This window comes from Emydura macquarii, unplaced genomic scaffold (genome assembly GCF_026122565.2).
Source record: "Emydura macquarii macquarii isolate MOO-44397 ecotype Brisbane River unplaced genomic scaffold, CSIRO-AGI_Emac_v2 contig_1627, whole genome shotgun sequence".
Classification (NCBI taxonomy): Eukaryota; Metazoa; Chordata; order Testudines; family Chelidae; genus Emydura; species Emydura macquarii.
In genome coordinates, this window is record NW_027131764.1 from 232,121 (window position 1) to 244,669 (window position 12,549).

Consider the following 12,549-nt stretch of genomic DNA (forward strand, 5'->3'; position numbering starts at 1 on the left):
TGGTCTTTTTAAGTCTGCAGAAGAGTAGCAGGGGGAGGGATTTGATAGCAGCCTTCAACTTCCTGAAGGGGAGTTCCAGAGAGGATGGAGCTAGGCTGTTCTCAGTGGTGGCAGTGACAGAAGAAAGAGCAATGATCCCAAGTTGCAATGGGCAAGGTCTAGTTTGGATATTAGGAAAAACCTTTTTCCCTAGGAGGGCGGTGAAGCAATGGAATGGGTTACCTGGGGAGGTGGTGGAATCTGCATCCTCAGAGGTTTTTAAGGTGCGCCTTGACAAAGCCCTGGCTAGGCTGGTTTAGTTGAGGTTGGTCCTTCTTTGAGAAGGGGGTTGGACTAGATACCTCCTGAGGTCCCTTCCAACCCTGATCTTCTATGGTTTAATGATTCTAACAGTAAAATCTGATCACTTCATCCATTCTAGCAACAGGCGTATTATGACAGCACCATGGATTTTAGCAGATTATGTCCTTTCATTAGGCATCTGACGTGTCCTGCTTCATATGAATTATTACAACTGTACAGAAGTGATGAATATGGGGTTTAAAGTGTACTGCTTTGGGACAGTGTGCCACACCCTGTCCTGGGAAGAAGGCCCTGACCTTCTTCCTCTATGTCAGCCAGTGGCTACCCCTACCTGCAGCTTTGTAAAGGCCAGGCCTTCCTCTGTTGCTCGTTGCTTCTTCGCCTTAACCAATCTCTTCCCTGGGCCAAGGGCCCTAAGGGCCTGGCCCTTGAGCAAAGAGGTCATGGCAGTGGTTTGGGAAATCAGGGAGTTTGTTAGTTTGTAATCCAGGATAAGCTGCGATGTATTTGTCACGGTCAAATTGAGAGCATAGTACAGCTGGCTCCATGTGCTGCAGCAATGGTGATCGGGAGAGTAAAAAAACTGCAGGAAATTCCTTTTCCTGTTTGTTTGGGGGTGGGGGAAGAGGGTGGGGGGAAGCAGCACTGCATCCTGGGATGATGACACTCATCACAACAGCCTCTATGGTTAGTTGCACTGTGGGATAGCTTCCCACATTGCACTGCTTTCTAATTCGAATTAAGGCTGCCCAGTGTGGACACGAGAAACCAGCACAAACACTGTAGTGTGGACAGTCTGCAGCACTTTCTATAAATCACTTTCTGTAATTCGAATTAAGATAATTCGAATTAGTGCTGCAGTGTAGACGTAGCCTAAGAGAGAGCATCTCCTCCAAGTCAGAATAATGAACACATCTCAGCCTCTTTGGGTATGTAGGATCTGCTTCAATGTCTGCAAACTGGGTGGAGCAAACTGGGGAGAAAGAGATAAAGAATTCCACTGCACAGTGACTGTGTGACTCTTGGCTAAGGCACCGAGTGTATGGTTCTGGAGTAGCCTTCTAGTCTATTTCCTCCCCTTCGCTCTGTCTCTTTGATGCTCTCTTTCTCCATTTCTATCTCCCATTCTCTCTCTCTCTGTCTCCCCAAATCTATGTAGCAGCTTGGGTAGACTGGAGCTCTGAGCTGGTACAGAACATTCTCAGTCTTAGATGCTTGACTGGTTGGTAGTTGCTCACATGCTCCCGGTCAAACTGATCACCAGTTTTGGGAGTCAGTAAGAAATTTTCCACCAGGTTAGATTTGCAGGACCTTGGGGTTTTTTTCCACCTTCTTCTGCAGAATGGGGGAGGTTATCTCACCTGCTGGGATCAGCCAAGTATATCTCACTGTGTCAGGCATTGGTGATGCCTGGGCCTCTCCTGTTCTCTGCCTGAGTCACAACTGTTTAGTCTTTGGACATCTGAAGAAGTGCTTTGGTTTAAATGAAATTGTTGGCCTTAGTGTGGGGTATATTTAATGGCCTGTGATGTACAGGAGGTCAGACTAAATTATCTAATAAACCCTTAGGGCCTTAAACTCTATGAAATTCTTTCTCTCTCTCTCCACACAAAAAGGAGAATTTTGCATTATCATACTGAAGTATTTTGGAGGTTTCTTTTGGGCTTGCACTCTCTTTGGAAAGGTACTTAGGAGTCAGCTAAATTCATGTTCCAATTCATGATAATTTGCTTTCCTTTTATTAATTTTTCTTTGGCTCTCTGATACCGTGCTGATGGATGAGCTATAAGAACTGAATAGAATAGAAGATAGTTGAACAGAAAGGAAGAACGAAAATAGAATTGACCAAATACGAGTCCTGATTCTCCAGTCACTTCCACCAAACGTATGCGGGTTAGAAAGGTTTACCCTTTGAGAGTAAAACTTGTGGAGTACAAAGGAATAAACAAATAATGATTTATTGAGATTGTTAATCTGGCTGCATTCTCTCTATGCCTCCAGGAATGATCCCGTCTCGCATGGAAATGGAGAATCGCACTGTGGTGTCAGAATTCATTCTTTTAGGGATCCCCAAAACCAAAGGCCAGAAGACCATCCTCTTCATCAGCTTCTTAGCTATCTACATCTGCACCGTGCTGGGCAACTTGCTCATCTCAATCATCCTCGCTGACTCCCACCTGCAATCTCTCCGTGTTGGACCTTGGATTCGCCTCCATCAGCACCCCTAAATTGCTGGTCGATCTCTGGGCCAAGAGTAGAACCATCTCACTGGGAGGGTGCATGCCCCAGGTCTTCTTCTACCAGTTCCTAGGCTGCACCGAGGGCCTGCTCTACACCGTCATGGCCTTTGACAGGTACATGGCCATCTGCCACCCACTGCGCTACCTGATCATCATGAACTGGAGGGTGTGCGCCATCCTGGCTGCTGGCACCTGGGTCACCAGCTCCTTTCACGCCACCATTCTCACCAGCCTGACCTTCACGCTGCCCTACTGCGGGCCCAATGTGGTGGACTATTACTTCTGTGACATCTTCCCCGTGGCCATGCTGGCCTGCACGGACACGTACATCATTGAGACCGTGAGCTTCTCCAATAATGGCCTGGTGGCCATGACCTGCTTCTTCCTCATCCTCCTATCCTATGTCCGTATCGTCTACTCCATCCTGAAGATGAGCTCAGCCGAAGGACGACGCAAAGCAGCCTCCACTTGTGCCTCACATCTGATGGTTGTGATGCTGTTCTTTGGGCCCTGCGCCATCATCTACATGCAACCACAGCTGAGCAAAGTGGTGGCAACCGCTCTGCAGATCTCTGCCGATGTGGTAGCGCCTATGCTGAACCCGGTTATCTACACCCTGAGGAACAAGGAGGTGAAAGGGGCTCTGAATAAACTGAGAGGGGGTCAGATGACTGCACATTGATGTGCTGCATCTGCAGAAGTAGCATGTGGGTGAGCACTGAAATAAGTCTACAAATTCATCCGCGTGGCTCTTATGTGGCTTATGTGAGCGTCTGTCTCTCTCTTTCCGCATAGAGCCCTACCTGTATATCTGGAGCTCTACAAATCATAGAAGTGCTCCTAAAAGCATCTAGCTGTCTTGGACATGCTTTCAGGCTTATATTTTCAAAGCTGCCTAAAGGATAGGCACACTCAGTCTGCATTAAAATTAATAGGAATTGGAGATCCAAATCTTCTAGCTGACTTTGAAAATCTCAGCCTCGTTGCACACATCTACAGAAGCCAGGGCAGCATCTTCTGCAAACTCAAAAAAAGGAAGAAAATAATTCCTTTCATCAGCTGGCACTGACCCAATGTCAGCAGCACCTGACTTACTTAGAAGTCTTAGTGCATTCCACTAGGCACCTCGTCCTCTTTGTAAATCTAGAGCTTAGCCACATTTTAGGAGATATTTAGGCACCCAGTGGGATCTTTCAAAAACACCAAGCTCCTAGGGAGAACTGGGCTTCTTAATGGTTTTTGAAAATGGGCTTACTCTGCTAAGTCACTTGGGTGGTTTTGTAATGTTACCCTCTACTCAGACAGAGAGATAGAAAGAGAACAAAAAAAGGAAGAAAACATGCTAATAGGAGATTTAATGGATGTGAGAACTCTACACTCTTCACAGGCACTGTATTTTGGACTGTTGTACATATGTATTGTGTCTTCTGCATTCGTTCCATTTGAATTTTGAGCAACATTCAATGTGTACAAAACCTAAACCTAGGACTAAAATGAGGGGTTTTTTTGTTTGTTTTTCATCCTCAGGTGTTTTATTGGAACTTGTCTCTAAGTTGCCTGTGCTTCTTCTTGGTGTGCAAATTAAAAATAAAGCTGGAAACCAGCGGGTGGAGAGGACTGGACCCATTTATGAGACTCGCAAATAAAAAGTGAAATTTAACAAAACAATAAAAACATGAAAGGAAAAAAAAGTTGATCTTCCAGCCTGGGGTTTCCAAAGGGCCCAAGGAAGTTCAAAGTCCATGGGAATTAGACACCTAGCTCCCTTTAGGCCTGTTTGAAATTCCCAGCCTAAAGTGGAGGTGTGATATTATGTTCATTCGTTTTTGCAGAGGGTGAGTTTAACGGTTATATACCACTTAAGTCCTAAAATATTTATTATATTTGCACACTTAGCCTGAAAAACTGATCACCACAAGATATTATTGAGATCAACAGCTTAGTAGATTTCAGAAAAGGATCAGACATTTATATGAATCATGAACATTGAGAGTTGTATAAAACCCCCTCATCATCACCATCATCGTCGTTGTCAAGGACTCGTTGTACATTTTCCTTTGAAGCTTTTCTTTGATGGAAAATTGGGTTTTCAAGGGACCTGCACAGGGGTAAACATCTCCCTCTAGATGGGAAAAGGAGCTTCTGCAACCGAAAACCTGCTTACAACAACACACAATCAGCTGGGCACCAAGGAAAGTAATTCTACTGGGCCAGAAATGTATAGAAATCTCACTGCATATAGCGATGGCCACTTTGACATCACTTGGCGATCTGAACCACTGACTCAAGCGGAGCTACGGCTGGTTCACTCCAGTTGGGGAATCTGGTCCATGGACTCCAGGGCAGGTAGAGCAGATTCACAGCAGTCAGGGATCTGTCCTATTTAACACTGTGTGGATCTCTAACAATGCCTAGAGCTCTGGCTCCATTGTGGCAAGTTCTGTGCAGGGTCAGTCCATGCCCTAAGGAGCTGATGCTCTAAATCTTCAAAGGAGGCATCATTATCCCCATTTTACAGATGGGAAACTAAGGCACTCACACATCAAATGACACAGGGAGTCTACGGCGGAGCTGGGAACTGAGACGGGCTGTCTGGAGTCCCACTCCAACACCCTCACCACAGATCCAGCCACCCGTGTGAAATATTGAGCATGGTCTTTTGTAGCACTGAAGGGCCTGTCCAGGATCCCTGTCAAGGTTCACGGCCCCATTGTTCTGAGTGTGGCACTAGACAGAGGGACAGAGTGTGCTCCAAAGACGGGACGTGCTGATGGGAGAGAAGACAAGTTCATGTGGCATAGCAGGGGACGGGGTGGGGGTTTACAAAAATAAGACCATGGGGTGACTTACGTAATTTTCTTTGTAGGAGCTGAAGAACGTGGACAGTTCCAAGGGGTGGGAGAAGGGCATGGACGAACCAATGGGCTGATGCACTTTGGCTGTTGCTATGTCCCTAAAGAACGTCAAACATGCTGGATTCTTCCCTGGGATCCCTTCTTATAGGATCCTGAAATTCTGTTTTTCCTTTTCCTTTTTGCATTAGAACATAAGAGCCACAGTCACGGCCCAGGACCCCATTGTGCCAGGGGCTGTACAAATACAGAACAAAAACACAGCTCCTGCCCCATGATGCAAATCCCATGCCCCTCCCCCCCAGTGGTCAGAATGGCTTTTCTATGGCCCCTTTGACTGCAGCCTCATCTCCAACCAGGCCTGAATGGATTTAGCCTTGCCGCCCTGGGTTTTGTGCAGTCAGAAAGTAGCCTTCATGGAGAAATGAATGCCAAGTGACTTGCCCAATGTCATACAGTGAGTCTGTGGCATAGATGGAAAAAGAACCCAGGAGTCCTGAGCCCCCCACCCCACCCTGCTCTTACCACATGAAAGAAAAATGCAATGCAAGAGTCACACATGCCAAGCTGTGCTTCTCTAGCCATAAGAGTATTGGAACAAACACCCCCAGAAGGAGGGCTAGAACCCAGGAGTTCAAGCGTTAGACCCCTACGCTCCTCCCAGAGCCACAGATAGAACTAGGAGCCCTGAGAACCATCTCCAAGTCAGCCAGTTCTCAGGCAACTCCTGCTGAAGGCAGGATAAATCATAGCTCAGGCCTGGGCAGTTTCCTGTCCCCCCCCCCCACCCCACCCCACCCTGTCTCATTAGGGTGTCTTTCATCTCCTTGTTCCTCAGTGTCTATCTGAGGGGGTGGAGGGGTGGGGGTCTGTTTCTATGACTCATTTGTTTACATTTCTCCTTCGGCTCTGATGTAGCTTTTCTCTCTGAGCGTCTTATAACCTTGCACCTTGTTTCTGCCATTCCTCCTCTTCACTCCCCCCCGCCCGACCCCTTGTGTATTTCTCTCCCTCAAGGTCGCTCACAGCTGACCAATATTAAGCTGTTGACTTTTGCTGGGTTTTTAAGCACATAATGATGATGCCTCCAGGGGACATTATTAGAAGCCTGGTTTGGGCAAAGTGAAGACGACCCACATATTTCTTTAGTGAGGAGAGCCCGGGGGGCCTTGCTTGAATGGAGCACTCCTGCAGATTGCACCTGGTGCTGGCAAAGACCAGTACACGAAAGTGCCTTGCTTCATTGAATGCACCACTTCTGACAGAACACTGCTCTGGCTGGTATCTCAGGCCTGGCCTCTCCCCAACATGCAGCCCCCCGCCAGTCAGTCTGAGCCCAGTGCTCTGCTAGAAGATGCTGCTTTGCAGAGCGTGGAGCGGGCGACCCACTCGGATGTGCTTGGAGTCAGTGCTAATCCCAATGTCCCAGAAAAGTCCTAGGGGGCACTGTGATGGAGGGAAATGGGTGGGGGGCTCAGTAGATAGCCCTGTTCTCTCTGCGTATGTCTACACAGGGATCAAAAAACTGCAGCTGACCTGTGCCAGCCGTGGCTGCGTGGCAAGTCTTTTATCCCTGTGTAGATGTACTCTCTGAGTCAGTGTGCAGGGCGTCAATGCAGTGCTTGGGTCATTAGTCAGGCCATTGGCGAGGTCATGGCACATTTCGATCAAAACAGAGGTTTGAACCTTCATTTCCTGGCTAAATTCTAACATAGACACTTCTTTACATTGTAGGTACAGAGACAGCTCTAACGTGAGGCCGGTCATATCCCCAGCTGGCAAAACTCACCAAAGCACCATTGCAGTTAATGCCCCTAGCTCTTTTTACACTGAGCAAATTCACTTTGGCTTTTGGCTGTAATGTGTAGACGCCAAGGTGCATGTCTATCAGACTACATGTGAGCAGATCTCATTTCAAAGCAGGGCTGGGTGGGAAAAGGTTTTCCCGTCTCATGAGAATTTTTGACATTTTGAAATTTGTCAGAACAGAAAAAAAGCAAAATTTCAACAGTGTAAACTGCCAAAAAATCACTTGGGGGAAAATAAATGTTTCATTTTGATAATTGCAAAGTTTTTCAGTCAATATTGACCTTCTCCCCTTTTTAAAATGTCTAAACCAAGAGCTGTTTTCACTTAAAACCCTTACGACTTTCTGGTGTGACAAGACTGAAATGTGATGCTTTGACAATCTTGAAAATTTTTAAACAAATATCTATCTCTTGGGGTCAGGTGTTTCATTGAACCAACACTGTTTAATGAGCAGTTCTGTTTTAGAAAAATTGGCATTAGCCTACCAAAAACATGCCTCCCCTCCCTCCCCCCAAAAAAAAAAAAAAAAAAAAGACCCAACGAAAGAGATTCACACACAAAACACCAGAAACTTCCTGACCAGCTTAATTTCAAAAGTACTTTTTCCTGGCATCTGGCTGAGCTAAATGGAGGCTTAGGGTAATGTGAGGAACCTTGGAAAGATAACATTTCTACTTGAGTACATGCATCGCTCTGGGTTCCTCCATGGCCCCTCATTTACACCAGTGCATGTAACCTCACTCCTGCGAGGGACGGAGGGGTTTTCATCCCCATTGCACAGGCTGAGCAGCAGAGAGGTTGACAGATGCTCCTTTGACATGCCCAGCATAGGTAACTCACCCAAAGTCACCCAGGCAGTCTGTGGCAAATCTTGAACCCAAGTCTCCCGAGTTGCAATCTGCCCACAACAGCAGGTTTTGTTGCTCCTACAAATGCAGGAACTCTGCTACACGTCGCTGAGCGCTGCATCCTGGCAGCTTGTCTGTTAACACGCCATGTGCACACACCTGGGCACCTCTCCTTCACAGAGAGCTCTTGGAACGCAGCCCAGCACTGAGCCCGCACGAGCAGCCTTTGCAGGAGGAAAGGTCTCTGCATCTTTCTGAAGAACCCTGGCCCAGATCCTTCGCTGGTGAAAATGACCCCCAAGGGCTGCAGCCCTTTTCTCTGAATGCCACGGCTCTTGGCTGCTCGCAATCTGGGCAGCGCTCAGCCTGCAGACCTAGAGGTGAAAGGTTTCCTAGGTCAGCCTCAAGACAAGTGCCCCAGGTCTAGGCCAGCCTGGCAGATCTCATTTATACTTATTGCATATATCATGGTAGCGCCTGGAGGCCCAACTGAGACCGGAGCCCTGTTCTGCCAGGGGCTGCACCGATAAACAGTACCAGCGAGATCAGGACCCCACCTGGCCGGGTGCCACCCAGACACACAGAGCCACAGAGATCAGGACACTGGCATGCCAGCACTGCACAGACAAACAGTAACAGAGCTCGGGACCATCACGGGGTCTACTCACTGCTAGGGTGCCTGGGGAGTCTCACCTTCCAGGCCCAGCACCTCCTTCCGCTGCTCATCCATGCGCCCCGCTGTGTCTTTGAAACTCTGCGTGCTCTATTTTCGTGGCTTGTCCCTCTGGCCAGGTCATTAAAATCCTCCCATTCCAGGGTAGGAAAGTCCCAGCAGACAATTGTCTGAGGCAGCCTTCTGCTCCATGGCCGGGTCTGTACCGCTGCCCCAGTGGGTGGGGTGGGAACCCAGGCCCACCCGCTACTGCATGGTCCAGTCCAGGGGGACCCTCTGTCTAGCAACAATGGGCTGCTTGCTGCCAGCCCCTCTCACTATTTCCCTGGAGCTGTCCTGGCTCACCCCTTCTCTGGGCTCCTCCCTCCTTCCAGGGAATCACTGCTTCACTCCATAGCCCCAAACACCCCCTGCCCCTTCTCCCAGGGAATGGCATCTGCTAACTTCCTGGCTTTATGCCAGCTCCACTTGTTCCTTCGCAGCTGGGCTCCATCAACCTTTCCAGCCCTGCTTCTCCCCAGGTGCAGGTTAATTAACCTAATTTAACTGGATTTGCCTCGCTTGGGCTGGACGCTCCCTTGTGCCAAGCACCGCACAGCTGCTCAGGGACTGGCACCTCTTTGTGGCAGGCGCCGCTTAGACATAGAGCAACAGACTCCCGCCTCCCGTGCCTGGTGCTTGGCAGACACACAGTAACTGAGACGGGAACCCATTGTGCCAAGCAGTGCAGAGACAGTTCCACCCCGGAGGAGCTCACCGTGTAGCTGGCAGCTGATGGAATCTAGTGGCTGAGTCAAAGCAATGGGTGAGGATTGGTGGGGTGGAAGGACAAGGTAACCATGTGATCGTCTTTTCAGAGCCTTTAGAGCCAGAACAGATCCTTGGTGAGTCTTGCAGTTTCAGGGTTAATTGCATCTCTGCTCCCTTTGTGGCAACCCCTTAGAGCACACACCTCCGATTGTCACCTCTCTTTGGGTGCAGAGCCGTCTGCCTCTCCCTCTAGACCAGGGATTTAAGTTGGAAACCGCCCTGCAATTTGCTGTAACAATCTCCACAGGTCTGAGCACCTGTCGTTTGCGCTGTCTCAGGGACAAGAAGAATGACCAGTCACCTGCCAGATTTCACAGCGCACAGTCCATTTCTTTTAGGACAAAAGCATTACAGAGCGAATAGACAGGGGTCCTGAATCCAAACTCCAAGTGTCCCCGCGAGTCACCCCCAAGGTGTTGTGATAAAGGATATTTACTGGCTATAGTTTGACAAGTGATGTTGACAATTTGTATTTTAAAGTTACTCAGCTTTAACTTTTTGAATCTGACCATCTGTCATGAAATAATGACTAAATACAGCCTTTATTATTTCTGTTTCTCTCTCACATTTTGCAGTCTCTTCACTTGCACCTGGCACATTCTGTAGATGTAGGACTCACAGCAGAGACCTACAATACACAAATGGCCAGGCAGGGAGGTAAGATCCGGTTCTCTCCTGCCTGAGAAGAACAACAGAGGTATAGATCCATAAGGTTAGAAAGGATGCCGGGTCACCTAGTCTAACCCCTGCCAAGAGGCAGGATTGGATGGTTTAGACCCAATCAAGTCAGGTGGTTTCCAGCCTCTTTGATGAAAGCCTCCAGGGAAGGAGCTTCCACGGCCTCCCAAGTGCAGTCTGTTCCACTGTCCTACTGTTCTTACCGTCAGGAAGTTTTTCCTGAGGTACGTCCCCTCCTGGCGACCTGGCTTAACCTCATGACCACATTTTCAGTGTAGATACATAACCCCTTAAACGTTATCCAGCCACACATTTCACAAGGATTACAACAATCAGCATGCTGTCGGCTCACAGGTTGCCTTCCAGTGAGCTGCGATGCAGATATCCAACCCAGGGGATCCCCGTGAAACTACGTGGCTTCTGTGCCCTTTGCTGGTTGGCAGAAGTCCCCGTGTCACATGGGCCACCGAGCTGAAAAAACAAAACCAAATCCATTATTCACTCAGCTCTCCTCAGGGGAGGTGAAAGACCAGGAGTCAAATTTTCAGAAGTGCCCAAGAGCCTGATCCTAAAAACGTATTTGGATGTCAGTGAGACATGCAGAAGTGTCTAAGTGGCTAAATCCATTTGGGACCAGTTAATCTATGCAATACTTTTTAAAATCCCTCTAAAATCCCTTTAAAAGAATCTGGCCTTAAGCAACATGGGAGCCTCGCCCCATTCTGCAGAGTGACTTAGGAACTCAAATCTTCTTGAAAGCCAACAGGCCTCAGTTCATCCGCAGCTTCTGAATTTGGGGTTTCAGGGCTAGGCCCACAAGAGGAGGCAGGTGCCGAGGGCCAGCATTTAGGAACCACCGTGAGCCTCAAAACCCTGGCTCAGCTGATGCTTAAAACCATAGGTGGCTAGATCTCTACCGTTGAAGTACTGGATGCTGACCCCTGGAACCCCAGCTAGGACACCGATGCCTGGTTTTGACTCTCAGCCCAATCCCTGGCTCCGTCTTCGGCTCTGACCCTGGGTTTCACTCTGATTCTGATATGGGCTCTGACCCCCAGTCTCCTGCCACTAGTCCTGGCTACCTTTGCTCAGGACCCTGACAGTTTGCTTGGACCACCCCTAACACTTGTAGAAGGCCGGACCTTTGGAGCATGGAGGCAGAGGGTTACCCCCTAACCAGCATGTTCTGAGGGGCACAAGACACTCCTGACATGGGTTGACAGCCCCCAGAGGGACCTTCCCATGTGGCGAACGCAAGCGGGGCAGCTTCGACCAGCACTTCATGGAGGAGTCGGGTTGCATCTTGTCTCTTGAAGGCCTCTGAATGTACCCCAGGAAGGTGAACGCTGTTTGGTCCTGGGCAGCCTCTCTGGGGCATCGAAGAGCTGCAGCACTTCCTTGAGTTTGCTTCTTTTTATAGGCGCTTCATGCCTGGCTTTTCAGACCAGATAGCCCCACTGACAACGCTCCTCCGCCAGCGCAGCCTCCTTCACCTGCTCTCTGGAGGCTCAAGAAGTGTTCGGCCAACTCAAGATGGCCTACACCAGTGCTCCCATCCTGAGCCAGCATGGGCTTTTGTTAGTGAGACCAGTGCACGTAGTGTTGCAATTTGGACCAAGGATCTGGTCCCCGACAACACCTGCTCCCTTGTGGCTATTAATCTAGGGGACACACCTCAACAAAGGAGCTTCTAGCAATCAAAGCTGCCTTTGGGGAATGGCGCCAGCACCTTGAAGGTGCCCGACACCCAATACTGGTATACACAGATCATAAAAGCTTGGTGCTGAACCAAAGACAGCTTTGATGGCCCCGCTCTTCACACACTTTAATTTTACCAGCACCGATCAGGCAGGAGCCCAGACCAAGGCACCCAATGCCCTTTTTCAAAAAGGGGAACACTCCTGACCCTCACCACACTCAGCTGATGTGCATCCGCAAGCCTAATAATCTCCTGTCCCTTATCTAATAATCGGTTACAAAGGAGGGGCCCCTCAACCCCCTAACAGCTTCAGCAGGTCCCTGGGTGGCCATTAGGCTGGATTTTAAAAACAAACCTCTCTTATCAGCCAAACACACAATCATCCTTACAGATCCACCTGCCTGGGGAACAGCATTGAAAGACCTAATGTAAGGTAAGGGGGGATTTGAACCCAGGCCTATAGAGTAAGCAAGCAGCCAATATCCCCCCATAGCCACCCATATTTTGACTACATTGGCTAACACACAATCTGCAGTGGTTGAACACCAGGGGCTGTTCTGCTTTAAGTGATCAGATGGACAGTTCTCTTAGCGATCCCTGATTGGCTCCCTGACCCTATATAAGTCCAGGGGGTGCA

The 12,549-nt window shown here is 48.9% G+C and overlaps 1 pseudogene; it reads left to right on the plus strand.

The window, feature by feature from the left end:
- Window positions 1-2,327: 2,327 nt before the first annotated feature.
- LOC137157910 (olfactory receptor 10D3-like) lies at window positions 2,328-3,225 on the plus strand (annotated as a pseudogene).
- Window positions 3,226-12,549: the final 9,324 nt, after the last annotated feature.